The sequence below is a fragment of the Urocampus carinirostris genome, chromosome 8 (assembly GCF_059441175.1).
Source record: "Urocampus carinirostris isolate Australia breed hairy pipefish chromosome 8, RoL_Ucar_1.0, whole genome shotgun sequence".
Taxonomy (NCBI): domain Eukaryota; kingdom Metazoa; phylum Chordata; class Actinopteri; order Syngnathiformes; family Syngnathidae; genus Urocampus; species Urocampus carinirostris.
In genome coordinates, this window is record NC_142356.1 from 9,223,313 (window position 1) to 9,238,818 (window position 15,506).

A 15,506-nucleotide genomic window follows, 5' to 3' on the forward strand; every position below is an offset into this window, starting at 1 on the left:
GGCATTTCAGGAAGAACAGGAACATGCTTACTTTTTTATTGATTGGAATGGCAAATCACTCTGTTAATTATGCAGTACCACGATATCCCATTTCAAGACTTCAAATCTTCAGCGTCATATTAGCACTGTCATGATTACTGATGCGGGCCACCTGAGTCTGCTACATTGGCGCCAACAGCCACGGACCCTGATTGGCTGTTGTACTCTTTTTAAACCCCCGCCTTCCTGTCAACATTCGTCAGATCGTCTGCGAACCTTCGCTACACGCTAGGCAAGCTTTTGTGACTCCTGACTCTATCCTGGCGTTTTCCGTCTGATTCCCGTTGCTGACCTCTTTTCTGGACCCGTTTATGTTTTTTGCTCCTCCGTCTCAGCCATCGACTTGTTTTTTTTCGCTCTCGACATTGCCTTCGCTCGACAAGGAAGTGCCAGTTCCGCGTTCCCAGCGATCTGCTACCCGTGACCAACGATCATCGGATTGTGGGTGCAAGCCCTTTCCTCCTTCTAAATAAAGCTGAGTAAACAAACGCAATTGGGTCCCGTCTCCGTTCCTGGTCCGTGACAAGCACAGCCGTTGCTAATATTGACACGGAGTTCCCCAAAGGTACGGAACTTCGCAAGCAAAAATTGAGCACATTGAAAAGCCAGGTAAAAAGACAGTCTCAAGGACGTGGTGTGTCAAACTTGTTCGCCATCCCTGCTATAAATCAACACGTTATATTAAGTATTTCTGTATTCAATTTCTTTTATTTTATTATTATTTTATTTTCAACACAAGGATACTGCTGGAAGGGTGAATTTCCCTACGGGGATGAATAAATTATCTATATCTATTAGACATCTATCTAGATATCTAGACATCTATCTATCTACCTATCTATCTGGACATCTAGACATCTATCTATCTAGACATCTATCTAGACATCCATCTAGATATCTATTTATCTAGACATCTATCTATCTAGACATCTATCTAGACATCTATCTATCTATCTAGACATCCATCTAGATATCTATTTATCTAGACATCTATCTATCTAGCATCTATCTATCTATCTATCTGGACATCTAGACATCCACCTATCTAGACATCCATCTAGATATCTATTTATCTACTGTAGACATCTATTTATCTATCTAGATATCTAGACATCTATCTAGATAGATGAATAGATATCTATACATCTATTTAGATATCTATTGATCTAGATAGACATCTATCTAGACATCCATCTAGACATTTATCTAGAAATCTATCCATCTAGACATCTATCTAAATATCTATCTATCTAGATATCTAGACACCTATCTATCTACCTATCTATCTAGACATCTATATATCTAGACATCCATCTAGAAATCTATTTATCTAGACATCTATCTATCTATCTAGACATCCATCTAGATATCTATTTATCTAGACATCTATCTAGATAGATGGATAGATATGTAGACATCTATTTAGATATCTAGACATCCATCTAGCTAGACATCCATCTAGATATCTAGATATCTAGACATCCATCTAGATATCTATTTATCTAAACATCTATCTATCTAGACATCTATCTAGCTAGACATCTATCTATCTAGACATCCATCTAGGTATCTATTTATCTAGACATCTATCTATCTAGACATCCATCTAGGTATCTATTTATCTAGACATCTATCTATCTAGACATCCATCTAGACATTTATCTAGAAATCTTTCCATCTAGACATCTATCTAAATATCTATCTATCTAAGACATCTATCTAGATATCTAGACATCTATCTATCTGGACATCTAGACATCTATCTATCTAGACATCCATCTAGATATTTATTTATCTAGACATCTATCTACCTATCTAGATATCTAGACACCCATCTAGATATCTATCTATCTAGACATCTATCTATCTAGATAGCTAGACATCCATCCATCTAGACATTTATCTAGACATCTGTCTATCTGAGTGGCAGAGCTTTGGTTAAAATCTTTAAGTATTAAACACAATTTTTATTGTTTTATCTATTTTTCTGCATGGTGGAAAACCAAAGATAATTTACAGTATTGTGTGTTGTTATGGAGGTAGGAACCTCTGTTTACCATTGTGCTTTACGGCCTGAGTCACTTCCACCCAAATGATATCTGTAAAAAGATTCAAGCATATTACTCCACACAGCCTTATTCCAACACCCCATCTCCTTATTTTACAAAAACCTGTGGACGAGGCTTGGGCCACTTTAAATCAATATTGTTGTGTAGTATCGGAGTAATCTGGGACTCCTAACATGTCCTGTACTATTTCTTCATTTTTTGTTTGCACTTCCACGCTAGAATCAAATGAAAAACCAGTATATAACTTCTTGATTACCATATTCAGATTTTTCAAGAGCGTATTGTCGAAGTGAAGTCATTAGCCGACATTTAATTCCAGGGCCCCGGCTTTTCTAGCTAAATGAATCCACCCCCCTTCTTTCTTCCTCCAACTTTGCTCATTTTGCAAGGCCATTTTTTAAGTACCACTTGTTTCATAGACACTGTATGTGCTCTTAAAACCCGTCCGCGCACAGGTTTCCATGGGAACTGTAGCTTGTCATCTTTGACAACACAAGTGTTGATCAGTCTTACCAGCGAGAAGGAAAAAGATGGCTAATTTGCCTCGAGTGCTCTGTCCTCCCCTCGCAACTATTTGCTGCATGCAAAAATTCCAAAAGGAGTTCAACCGCATGATTACATTATGCTCTTTGTGCCCGGTAATGGAATGAAATGTACTTTGAATAAGCACTTCGGAAATCAGCAGTAGTGAGGAAAATGAAGGAGAAAGCTTTGTTATGTCGCCAATTGTCGAGGCTGATTTCGAAGCCGAGTTCAGTCTTGTGTGGCGAATCCCCCAGGGTGTGTCCACATTTGACCAGCTGTCCACTGTTGCAGTTGCATCAAGTACCAACGGAGACATAACTCCATCCATTGACATGCTATTCAAGGCATTCGACATACTTTCCCATATTAATTGAAGATATCTCATGTGAAGAAGTTTTAATTTGTAGACATTAATGGCGGGCAGCGCATGTGCGGCACAGTTCAAGTCATGGGAACCTCCTGCGAGGGTTCAAATCCAGCTCCAGACTTCCTGTGCGGAGTTTGTATGTTCTCCCCGTGCTTGCGTGGGTTTCCTCCCACATTCCAAAAACATGCATTTCAGGTGAATTGGCCGGTCCAAAGTGTCCCTAGGTGTGAATGAGCGAGTGAAATGTCTGTCCCCGTGTGCCCTGCGATTGGCTGGCAACCAGTTCAGGGTGTCCCCTGCCCACTACCCGATGATTGCTGGGATGGGCTCCAGCACCCCTGCGACCCTACTGAGGATAAGCGGTGCAGCTAATGAGATGAGATGAGACATTAATGGCAGTGATGAGCTATGTACATACCTCTCAACCTGTACGTTTTTGCCGTACAAAGTACGTTTATTACGCATTTTAAGACGTGTACGACGTACAAGAAAAACTGTACGGAAAAACGCAAATTTGTCAATTATGGGGACCATCCGGTATACACCGACTATCACCAAACGGCAAAGCAATCAAGTCAAACCAGTTCGCCGCGGTAGCCTCTATCTCGGTATCGTTTTTTTTTTCGTTGCAAACGAAGGGAGAGGTTTGATGCTACTGTGCGCATGCGTCTGCTGCCTCGGATTTCATGTGGTAGTTATTTAGTGAAAGGAAGTCCGTCTCTTTTTAGAGAACCGGCCTTTTCGGCTCAACTCATTAAAGAGAGCCGGCTCTCAAACGGCTCACTTGCTTTGATGCATTATATTACGAATGATGATGTTGTATAAAAAGTTAAGAAAAAAAGGAAGTATAAAAGGTTTGTGGTTATCCCTTTAATCAGTATATTACAAACAATAATTTAATGACGAAAATGAATGAATAATTTGAATAAGAAAATGTATTATTCGACTTAATTATATTTGCATGTATTTTTTTCTTCTGCAGTGAACGTCCAAGCGACTTCATTTTTGAACTTTTTCTTATAATAAACCTCATTCATGTCGAGCAACTCAGTATCTCACAACAAATTGTATCATCTATATTGTAATATATATATATATATATATATATATATATATATATATATATATATGTATATAGGCAGCACGGCGGCGCAGTGGTTAGCGCTTGTGCGGCACAGTTCATGTCATGGGAACCTGTCGTGGGTTCAAATCCAGCTCCAGACTTTCTGTGCGGGGTTTGTATGTTCTCTCCGTGCTTGCGTGGGTTTCCTCTGGGCACTCCGGTTTCCTCCCACATTCCAAAAACATGCATTTCAGGTGAATTGGCCGGTCCAAATTGTCCCTAGGTGTGAATGAGCGAATGAGTTGTCTGTCCCCGTGTGCCCTGCGATTGGCTGGCAACCAGTTCAGGGTGTCCCCTGCCCACTACCCGATGATTGCTGGGATGGGCTCCAGCACCCCTGCGACCCTACTGAGGATAAGCGGTGCAGCTAATGAGATGAGATGAGACATTAATGGCAGTGATGAGCTATGTACATACCTCTCAACCTGTACGTTTTTGCCGTACAAAGTACGTTTATTACGCATTTTAAGACGTGTACGACGTACAAGAAAAACTGTACGGAAAAACGCAAATTTGTCAATTATGGGGACCATCCGGTATACACCGACTATCACCAAACGGCAAAGCAATCAAGTCAAACCAGTTCGCCGCGGTAGCCTCTATCTCGGTATCGTTTTTTTTTTCGTTGCAAACGAAGGGAGAGGTTTGATGCTACTGTGCGCATGCGTCTGCTGCCTCGGATTTCATGTGGTAGTTATTTAGTGAAAGGAAGTCCGTCTCTTTTTAGAGAACCGGCCTTTTCGGCTCAACTCATTAAAGAGAGCCGGCTCTCAAACGGCTCACTTGCTTTGATGCATTATATTACGAATGATGATGTTGTATAAAAAGTTAAGAAAAAAAGGAAGTATAAAAGGTTTGTGGTTATCCCTTTAATCAGTATATTACAAACAATAATTTAATGACGAAAATGAATGAATAATTTGAATAAGAAAATGTATTATTCGACTTAATTATATTTGCATGTATTTTTTTCTTCTGCAGTGAACGTCCAAGCGACTTCATTTTTGAACTTTTTCTTATAATAAACCTCATTCATGTCGAGCAACTCAGTATCTCACAACAAATTGTATCATCTATATTGTAATATATATATATATATATATATATATATATATATATATATATATATGTATATAGGCAGCACGGCGGCGCAGTGGTTAGCGCTTGTGCGGCACAGTTCATGTCATGGGAACCTGTCGTGGGTTCAAATCCAGCTCCAGACTTTCTGTGCGGGGTTTGTATGTTCTCTCCGTGCTTGCGTGGGTTTCCTCTGGGCACTCCGGTTTCCTCCCACATTCCAAAAACATGCATTTCAGGTGAATTGGCCGGTCCAAATTGTCCCTAGGTGTGAATGAGCGAATGAGTTGTCTGTCCCCGTGTGCCCTGCGATTGGCTGGCAACCAGTTCAGGGTGTCCCCTGCCCACTGCCCGAAGATGGCTGGGATGGGCTCCAGCCCCCCCCGTGACCCTAATGAGGATAAGCGGTACGGCTAATGAGATGAGATGAGATGATATATATATATATACATATATATATAAAATGTTACAATATATATGATATGACGAAACACATGTACAATATAACATGTTAAAATACATAAATAAACCCTTTTGAAAAAAAAAAAGATTTTTTATTATTTTTTTAATATTATTTTTTGTATTTTGTAAGGGAAAATACGACTGTTTGTAAGGGCATGGAACCGTGGACGTTGACAACTATGTTTGCATATGTTGTTGACGTGATGTAAAAAAAAATTAAAAATCCCCATTTTTCAGGAAAATTAATTAAAAAATGTTTCCCCCAAAAATGTATTAGAGATTTTTTCTAACATAGGAGCAACAATACGTTTAATATTCAGAAATTTAGCACACACTCAAATCAAGTAAATAACTCTTTAATCACCCATTTAGGAACAATTTTTTAGGTTAACAAAAAAAAAAACCTAAATTTTGCAGGTATATTTTTATTTGATTTCTTTAAATGACTGTGTTGATATGCTTCACGGCAGCCCATAATTTTTTGGGGGCTGTTTTGATTTTTCAGAAAATCATTGGCTGCTCTCTGCCCAGTCTGATGGACAGGTCCACCTTGCAATAAGAGTCAATATTATAAAATAATCTTCTCACACCGGCCACTACCTCTTTGACCTGTTGCCCACTGGTAGGCGCTACAGGTTCACCAGGGCCATCACCACCATAAACAAGCACGCAAAGTTGTGAAAAACATATAGCTTGCCAGTTGCATTTAAAAATGGGTATCCTTATCTTATTTATCGACCTATTTGGGACGTTGTTGTTTCTGCTAAATGCTATAGCACTATTTTTAATTGTTTTATTATTACAATTTAGGCCAGTCTCTAAGCACTCCTTAGTAAATCAACAATGTTCATGAGATTGTTATCAATGACAATGAAGACAAGTCAATTCTCCACTCTTACCCTGCCTAAAAATCACTGGCAATGTGCGTATCACATTGCTGTAAACTCGGGGAAAAAAAAACACCAATTCAATTATTATATTAGGATTTTTTTCTCTTTCTATTTTTTCTCACATTTTTTCCATCCATTTTTTTCTTTCCATTTTTTTCTCTCTTCTCTCTATTTTTCTTTCTTTCTTGCATTCTATTCTTTTTCTTTCTTTCTATTCTTTTTTTCTATTTTCTTTTACTTTCTCTTTTTTCTTTCTATTCTTTCTCTCTTTCTTTTGACCCATACACAAACAAAAAATTTTTGTCTCACAGATTTGCAATTAGCAATGCATTTCTCCACCTCTATCAGAGTTTTTTATAAGAAGAACTGATTTGTGTAGGGTCTGGTAACAATTGTTTTTTGTATTTGTACTCTAATTGTACCTTACAATCAGAATCAGAATTGAGAATAATACAAAATGCATTTTGATTTCAGGAAATTAAATTGGAAATCCTAAATGAGCTGCATATGTTTGCTTAAATGTATGGCTGTTTTTATTTTTAGGGTTAGGAGGAGTGGTTCTTGAAGTACTTTGGTATCGGTACTACGTGTCAGTGAATTTCCTAAATCTCAAAAACTGGTACTAGAATAGTCAAGTCATTTTTATTTGTATAGGCCTTAATCACAAGGAGTCTCTAAGGGCTATACTGACAACAGACTATAATTACACCATCCCCTGATCTAAAACCTACATGAGGGCAAGGAAAAACTCAAAAACCTCAACATGAGGAAAACGAAGAAACCCTGAGAAGGGACTGCACATTTTCTCTTTCTTTATTTCTCGTTTTTTCTCTTTTTTCTCTTTATCCCGTCTTCTCTCTTATCCTTTTCTCTTACTCTTTGTCTTTCTTTTTTTTTCCGTCTTTCTCATTTTTGCCTCTCTTTTGCTTACTCACTCTTTCCTTCTCTCTTTTTGTTTAACCCCCTTTGTAATAGAGCCCCGTCTTCCAATGGGATACAGTAATCCCTTGTTTTCAGTAGCCTAGATGGTAGTGTCCCCCTCGGATGGGTCTGGCCTTGATGCGGCGAGGGGGCTTGCGTGTTCCAGTGACCCTGGAGAGCGATACCGTCGGGAGCTTGCTCCTGGTAGGGTCACCCATGGCGGGCCGGTCTCCGGGGTAGGTTCCAGACAAACAAAGACCCCAGCGTGTCGGTACGCTGTGAGGTGGCAGCCCCACCAACCGACTATCCTGCGGAGGGCTAACAACTCACCCAGGAGAAACACACTTTGTTACGAAACTGACCAGAGAAAGAAGCCGGACTGACCAACACGGTAACGGACCCCAGCCTGCCCCCGACCAACGAGTACGGATCGATCTTCGTCATAAGACCCGTGTCGCCACCTGGAATGTCCAGACACTCCTTCGCCCCGGAGCTGCCACCCTGCTGTCCCGAGAGCTCTGTCGCTATAACATCACCATGGCAGGGCTCTGTGAAGTACGATGGCAAGGCAATGGTGAAACAACAGCTGGCAACCATTGCTACATCTGGAGTGGCCCCGAGAGTCGGACCGGCCTTTACGGTGTGGCTCTTGCCATTCCAAAAGCCCTCCGGAGGTCCCTCATCAGCTGGACACCAATAAGTGACAGACTACTGTCTGCTCGATTCCTCCACCATCACGGCAAGATGACAGTGATCGTCGCCTACGCCCCCACCGATGTCGCTGATGAGGATGCGAAGGACGCGTTCTTTGACCAACTCCACCAGGCTGTCAACCAAGCCCCACCACACGACGTCACCATCATCCTCACTGATGCCAACGCCACTCTATCCAGCATTGATCGGTCCCCCGGCTCACCTGTCGGCACCACCTTCGTTGACAGCACAACAAACGACAATGGCAACCGCCTCCTCCTCCTCTGCCACCAAAACAACCTTTGTGTTGCTGACACCTGGTTTCCCCGGAAATGCATCCATCACTGGACGTGGTACAGCCCAGATGGCAGAACCAGGAAGGGATTGGACCACATCCTGATATCACGACGCTGGAAGTCGTTTGTAACCAACTGCCGGGTGTTCAGAGGAGCACAGCTTGGCAACACAGACCATCGTCTGCTGGTGGCCCAGCTCAAGCTAAAGCTCCGAGCCAACCAGCACAAGACTCTGCCTCGCCCCGACTCCTCCCGACTCAGCGACCCCAACATCGCCAGAGACTTCAGTTGCTCCATCCGCCGCTCTCTTGATACCCTGGCTCCTGACAAGCTGACAGACTGGGCGGCCTTCAAGGAAAGTGTCCTCCAGTCTGCTCACAATGTCCTCGGACGCCCGCGATCCTCCCCGAGAAAGCCCTGTATATCAGAGAGGACACTAAACATCATAGACCAGCGGCGTGAGGCCCGACTCCGAGGCGACCTCACAGAGTATCGGAGACTGAATCGCCTGCGCAATGTGGCCATTGCTGAAGATAGGGAGAGGTTTTGGCAGGCAGAAGCCCAACAGCTTGAGTCCGCGGCCAACAACAACAACATGAGCCGCGTATTCGGTCTACTACGCCAAGCCCGTAGCGGCCCACACATAAAGACAGCCCTGGTAAAGGACTCAGACGGCAACCTCATCATGACAGAAGCCAACTGCCTCGAGCGCTGGAAGGAGCACTTTAGCCTCCTCTTGCAGCACAGCACCATCCCGGCTGATCCCACCCTCCTACGGGCTGCGAGCACAGCACCTCCTAACGACACCTGCTGCACAGACCCCGTAACACCCGAGGAAGTGAGAGCTGCTCTGAAGAAGTTGAACACCAAGAAAGCCCCCGGCATCTGTGCCATTACCGGCGAGATGCTCAAGGCCGGCGGTGATGGCATGGTGGAGTGGCTAACCCGCCTATTCAACCAGGTGTGGGAATCGGAGCAGCTGCCCACCGACTGGACCAGAGGAGTCATCTTGCCCTTCTGGAAATGCAAGGGCGACAGGCTTGTCTGTGGAAACCACAGAGGCATAACCTTACTCTCCATCCCGGGCAAGGTCTTTACCAGGATCTTGCTCAGCCGTGCCCTTCCAGCAATCAGAAGCTGCCGCCGTCCCCAGCAGGCTGGCTTTATGCCCAACCGCTCCACAACGGACCACATCTCTGCCGTCCGTTTGCTGATAGAAAAGACCCGTGAATTCCGTAAAGATCGCCATCTATATATCGGATTCATTGATCTGAAGGCCGCCTTTGACACCGTCTGCCACTCTTCACTGTGGAACATCCTCCAAGCTCTCAGAGCACCACCCAAGATCATAGCCCTGTTCAAGCTGCTCTACAGCAACACAGAGAGCTGTGTCCGTATCAACGGCATTGACTCCGACTGGTTTGCTATCTCCAGCGGCGTTCGCCAAGGCTGTGTGGCTGCTCCCGACCTTTTTAATTGCATCATCGACCATCTGATGTTCAGGGTTAGTGAGCGCATCCCCGGAGTGTCTTTCGGCAACTACCACCTGACTGACCTGGAGTATGCTGACGACACCATCATTCTCAGCACTTCCTACAGCCAGCTGAGAGACGCTCTGGGCATTTACAGCGAAGAGGCAGCGCGGCTTGGCCTGCAAGTGAGTTGGACGAAAACCAAGTTCATGTATGTCGGTGATGGACCAGATCCACCTCCCATCCAAATTGGTAGCGACATCGTAGAGCCTGTCAAGAGCTTTGTATATCTGGGGTCCATGGTGACAGACAATGGGGACCTAAAACCAGAGATTCTCCGCAGAAGAGCCCTGGCAGCATCTGCTCTGCAGTCTCTCTGGAAACCACTCTGGCGGCACCAGACCATCGCACGCAAGACGAAGCTCCGCATTTACAACCTCGCCGTACTCCCTATCCTGCTTTATGGCTCAGAAACATGGCCCCTGAACGACACCCTGGCCACAAGAATCGATGGTTTTGATAGCAGGGCTCTCAGAACCATCGAGAACATCAGGTGGCCCCAGCGAGTCTCCAATAAAGAGCTCAGAGCCCGCACGTGCCAGCCCCAAGCATCTTCCTTGGTCGCACAACGCCGCACCCGCTGGTTTGGCCATGTCCTTCGTCTACCACCAGACCATCCGACACGAGCCATTCTCCAGTTTGACCCAAAGGCCGCAGGCTGGAGACGACCACGAGGGAAACCCCGCACTCGATGGCTCGACGTCGTTGCGGGCGACCTCCAACAACACGGAGTTGCCGTAGAGGATGCAGAACAGCTGGCACAAGACCGCCAGCATTGGAAAAACCTGGTTCATCTGGTCGGCTCAACGCACAGGGACGGGACCCCCCGACCTTCGCTGGAGCAATAAGTAAGTAAGTAAGATGATAGTGTGCCCGCTTTGAGACTGGGAGGTCGCTGGTTCGCGCCTCGGCCGAGACATACCTAATTGGTATAATGGCGGCGCCCTCTGTTGGCTGCGGCTGCATCGACTCGCTACAACGCGTCAGGTGTATCGACATTTCGTTCTGTGTACATTGTTACAAAGAATGACAATACAAAGGAAATTATTATTATTATTATTATTATTATAGTAGGGGATATGTTCCAAAATAAAACTGTGATAGGCGAAATCTGTGAAAAGAAACCTTTATTTTATTTTACAATTATTTTACAATAAAATACTAGGAATGAAGAAAAAATGAACACCCTTTATGTTAATATATCTATTGTTTACAATTACATTTAAGACATGTTAAAATGTCACAGATTACATAGTTGTTTTAGTAGATAGTCGTGAAAAAGTAACCACAATTTTCCGCCCTGGCATACGTGGTATCAAAAAACATAAGAACTTCCACCCAAATCAATGCAATCGGTTTAACTTTTCTTTCCCATTTCTTTTTCAGGAAGACTTCCACAAAACTAGCTGAAATTGTAGTTTGCGTGGACCTTCAATCTTCTGACCCATTTAGGACAATGTGGCCCACTTTTCTGCTCGGCAACCTCATCTTCAAGGTGATTTGAGATTTCGACATAGTATTACACTGCGACATATTAAATGCTCTTTGTTTATGTATATTTGTTTCCACTTTGGATTTCCATTTCACTTTTATTGGTGGTTTTGTAATACAGAGGCTCTATAAAAACTGTATATTCAATTTTGTACCCAACACAATTAGATCCTTGTTGACTGTCACGGTTGCCCATAGGCCTCACTTGGCCCCGCCCGTTGGGCGCCAGCTACTGCTTGTTGCCTGATTGGCTTCCCTCCTATTTGAACCCAGTGCTCTCATTCACTCCTTGCACTTGCAAGACTTGTATTTTGACTCTGTCCGGTCTCCTGCTCGTGTATCCAGTATCCGGTATCGATCCCATCTGTCTCGTCCTGTCTGGTATCTTGCTCCGGTATCAACCACGTCTGTCTCGTCCTGTCTGGTATTTTGCTCCAGTCTCCGGTATCGATCCCGCCTGTCTCGTCCTGTCCGGTATTTTGCTCCAGTCTCCAGTATCCGGTATCAATGCCGTCTGTCTCGTCCTGTCCGGTATCTTGCTCCGGTATCCTGTATCGATCACGTCTGTCCCGTCCTGTCCGGTATCATGCTCGTGTATCCAGTATCCGGTATCAATTCTGTCTGTCCTGCCTTGTCCGGTATCTTGCTCCAGTCTCCAGTATCCGGTATCAATCCCCCCTGTCCAGTATCTTGCTCCAGTATCCGGTTTCGATTCCATCTGTCCTGTCCGGTATCTTGTTCCTGTCTCCGGTATCGATTCCGTCTGTCCTGCCCTGTCCGGTATCTAGCTCGTGAATCCAGTATCAGGTATCGATCTCGTCTGTTCCGTCCTGTCCGGTATCTAGCTCGTGTATCCAGTAGCTGGTATCGATCCCATCTGTCCTGTCCGGTTTCGATGTCCTCTGCCTCTGGCTTCCTGTTTACCCGCGCCTGACTTCCCTGTCTCACTTCTTCCGCCCAGCGATCGCAGAATCACTGGCGTTTGTGTTCACGCGCATGACTGCCCCATTCCCGTGAAAACGTTACGCGTCTGGGTGCTACGTTTGATTGGTTAGACATAGTAGAGCCTGGCGGAGTTCTGCGTCATAATATATGCGCCTTAGCGGAGACAGACAGACGCGTACTTACAGGGAGGGGATTTATTAAGTAACGAAGTAACGAGTTCAATATTGCCTCATGTAACGGAGTCAAAGTACCGTTTTGTTTTCCTTCACAAATTTACTCAGTAAGTTAAAGTATAGGGATTTAAAATACTCCTAGAAGTACAACATTTCCCAAAACTTACTCAAGTAAATGTAAGGGAGTAAATGTACTCCGTTCCTACCCACCTCTGTGTTTAGTGTACAGTTTTTTGCAGATGAAAAATAAAACATCAGACTTTTAAGAGTTAGACTTGTATGTTAATACTTATTGAAAACAGATTTTTGATGTAAAATAAAGATTTTTATTTTAATTTTTGCTCAATTTTATTACCCAGGTTTGGCAGGTCAAAATAGTTATCATATTAGGTTATGGAAAGTGCAGATCCTTGTTCGAAAAGTTAAGAGAAGGATAATCTTGGTGTCTTTTTGAGGCAGGGTATTGTATTGTCTGACAGTGGTGGTTTTATAAAACATTAAAGAACGTTGTGTCTTCCATTTTAGCCACAGTCTCCACATTTTGCACTCGTTTGCTGCCTCACTCTCCGCTGGTGCACATTCTGACCGTTTCATGTGTTCCGTCTCTTTGTCCCGATGTCACATTTTCTTCTTCCCATTTCCCACCCTCTGTTTTTTCCCTCCTCCTCTGCTCCCACTCATACAAGCAGATGCGCGCACACTTTCTCTCCATCCCCCTCTCTCTTTTTTTTCCTCCCCCTCTCCATCCTCTCGTATTCACCAGCGACGACATTCAGCAGCCTCTCTCTCGCTCGTAGGTTGCCCTGCACTTGATTAATTAGCCTAGAAGTGCTTGTTGAAGATCATCATGTTCATCTCGACAACCTAGAGGCGGATATCGGATATTCGCATCGGCTGGGAATCGGGGGGCTCACTGTTCACTCTCAGATCCTCTGACTTTTCAGTGATCAAGTGGCAGAAGTGAGGAGAGGTTGCGCTTTGATAGAGACCGGAGACCGAAACACAGAATGGATCACCGGAGTGATTCCTGCTAAAGACGGAGACTCTGAGGAAGACCTTGTGATCGCTTGAAACAGCCAAAGGGTTAAGGTGAGTTTGAAGCGCTTAATATACATGCAGCTTCACTTGTTGGACCGACACCCAAGTTAGTGTGTATTTTATGACTTCTATGTTTCTGTTAAATGCATAAATCTTTTCGGACAATTCGTGGGATGTGCACTAGCGTGTGTGGGCACCAGCGAGATGGTGAACCTTTTGTGCCAAAGGGAAGCCGATGCTGCCGTCCGTGTCTTTCACATTGATGCGCTCGCCACTGAGACAATCAGTCACGCCAGCTTTATGTCCGATGGCCTCTCCTGCCTGAGATGATGGGTGCATAAAAACGCTATATGGAGCTTTTCAGGGTAACTTCTTGAGTGTTTGTGTCAATCCGCATTTCTGTTTGACATGCTTTTTTAGAACAACTGTTGGGTTAGCTTTCTGGCGGCATGGTGGATTAATGGTTAGTGGGTCCGCGGCACAGTTCTTAGGTCATGTGTTCAAATCCAGATACCAGCCTTGCTCTGTGGAGTTTGCATGTTCTCCCCACGGTTGCGTGGGTTTCCTCACACATTCCCCAAAAATGCATGTATGTTTAATTGGCTGGTCCAAATGGGCCCTGAGTGTGAATGAGAGAGTGGGTTGTCTGTCCCAGTGTGCCCTGCGACTGGCTGCCAACCAGTTCAGGGTGTCCCCTGCCTACTGTCAGATGGATGAGGTGGACAGCACCCCTTCAACCCAAATGAGGATAAGCAGCGCAGAAAATGCATGGATGTCAAGTTTGCTTCGCACGGCACATCCATCATGCATTATCTGCACCGCTTATCCTCAATAGGGTCGCAGGTGGTGCTGGAGCCCATCCCAGTGGGCAAGGGACACCCTTACTGGTTGCCAGCCAGTCGCAGAGCACACAGAGACTGACAACTCACTCGTTCATTCACACCTAGGGACAATTTGGACCGGACAATTAACCGGACATGCATTTTTTTGGAATATGGGAGGAAACCAGAGTGTGCCCAGAGGAAACCCACACAAGCACAGGGAGAACATGCAAACCCGCACATGAAGGCTAGTAGCTAAATACGATCCCATGACCTCAGAACTGTGCCACGGACGCGCTAACCACCCAGCCGCCGTGCAAGCTTGCACAGCACAATGGAGTGTAATGTTTTCTTCATATGGTGGTGTTGTAATACTTGAGAACTACTAAGTTTCTGTAGATGTCTTTTATGAGGATTACTTTTCGCAGACATATTCAAGGTTCATACGGGTGCTTGAAATCCTTGAAAATGTTTGAATTTTAATGTTGTGTTTTCAAGGAGTGAGGTTATTGTAAATGCTTGAAATTGTTGCCATGTTTCTCTACAAGTGTCCTTAAAAATGATGCCGATACTGCTCCCTGGTGGCATTGCACTGCCATTGCATTCCTTCTTCCTCTGAGAATAACGGCAGCTGGCATTAGTTTTTAGAACATTGCCCTACGAACAGTCATCAACCCCAACGGATTGTGCCCAAAAGGACTGGTGCTTGCTACACCTAAACAGGGCACTATAAAATGTGTATTAGTGCAACGATTATTATTAGGCAAAAACTTAAGGTAGCATCTCCCAGTGGTAAATTGTAATGAGAAGAACTCAACTGAAAATGTAAGCTACATATCATTTTTACTCAACGGGGTATGGTGCCCGCCCCGAGACTGGGAGGTTGTGGTTCAAGCCTCGTCCAAGTCATACCTAAGACTTAAACATTGGTACCCGTTGCCTCCCTGCTTGGCGTTCAGCATTAGGGGTTGGAATTGGGGGGTTTGCTCACCTAATGACTCCCAACACCTCAGTTGGGTTGAGCGAGGGGGCTGGGAATCCCCT

The 15,506-nt window shown here is 44.5% G+C and overlaps 1 protein-coding gene across 3 annotated transcripts in view; it reads left to right on the plus strand.

Moving 5' to 3' along the window:
* plppr2b (phospholipid phosphatase related 2b) overlaps window positions 1-15,506 on the plus strand; it is a 155,999-nt gene that overhangs the window by 4,265 nt on the left and 136,228 nt on the right. For 2 of the 3 annotated variants that reach the window (XM_088341544.1, XM_088341542.1), the window contains exon 1: window positions 13,303-13,692. The gene's annotated coding sequence lies outside the window, so the exon portion shown is untranslated. Of the gene's footprint in view, window positions 1-11,380; window positions 11,490-13,302; window positions 13,693-15,506 lie in introns of those variants that run through there. The other variant, XM_088341543.1, reaches the window with a different exon arrangement.